The sequence below is a fragment of the Gavialis gangeticus genome, unplaced genomic scaffold (assembly GCF_001723915.1).
Source record: "Gavialis gangeticus isolate Ggan-Ray unplaced genomic scaffold, GavGan_comp1, whole genome shotgun sequence".
NCBI classification, from domain to species: domain Eukaryota; kingdom Metazoa; phylum Chordata; order Crocodylia; family Gavialidae; genus Gavialis; species Gavialis gangeticus.
This window is the reverse complement of record NW_017729002.1, coordinates 1,076,890-1,077,466: the sequence shown is the minus strand read 5'-3', so window position 1 is coordinate 1,077,466 and position 577 is coordinate 1,076,890.

The following is a 577-nucleotide window of genomic DNA, read 5'->3' as shown; positions in this document are numbered from 1 at the left end:
GTTCCTCCAGCCCACCGACCACTATCCCATGCTCCTCATCCATGTGGGCACCAACGACATGGCTCGGAGCACTCCCAGCCAGGTCATGAGGTACTGCAGGGATTTGGGAGTGGGGCTAAAGGGTCTGGGGGTGCAGGTGGAGTTTTCTTTGATCCTCCCAGTCTTGGACTATGGGCTGAGGAGGAAGAGGAGGAACCAGGTAGTTAACCATAAGACTGAGGCATTGGTGTCATCAGGAAGGCTTTTGCTTCCATGACCACAGTCCGCTCTTTGGTGAGAGAGGCAGCGAGCTGCTGGGAAGGGATGGCCTCCACCTCTCTCCACTGGGGAGGCACCTATTCTCAGCCAGACTGGCTGACCTGCTCCACCAGGCTTTAAACTAAGCCTGCCAGGGGATGGGGGGACTAGTGCCACTGTTTGCCCGCTGAGCAGCCCTTGCAAAGCCAGAAGACCAAGGCACTTAAGGGGTCCCACCCCTGCCCCAGCCCCGGAATGAACTGTAGGCAAGGCAAGGGCCCCCAAGGGGACACTTGCATGCCTATACAAAAATGCCAGGAGCTTGGGGAACAAACAGGAG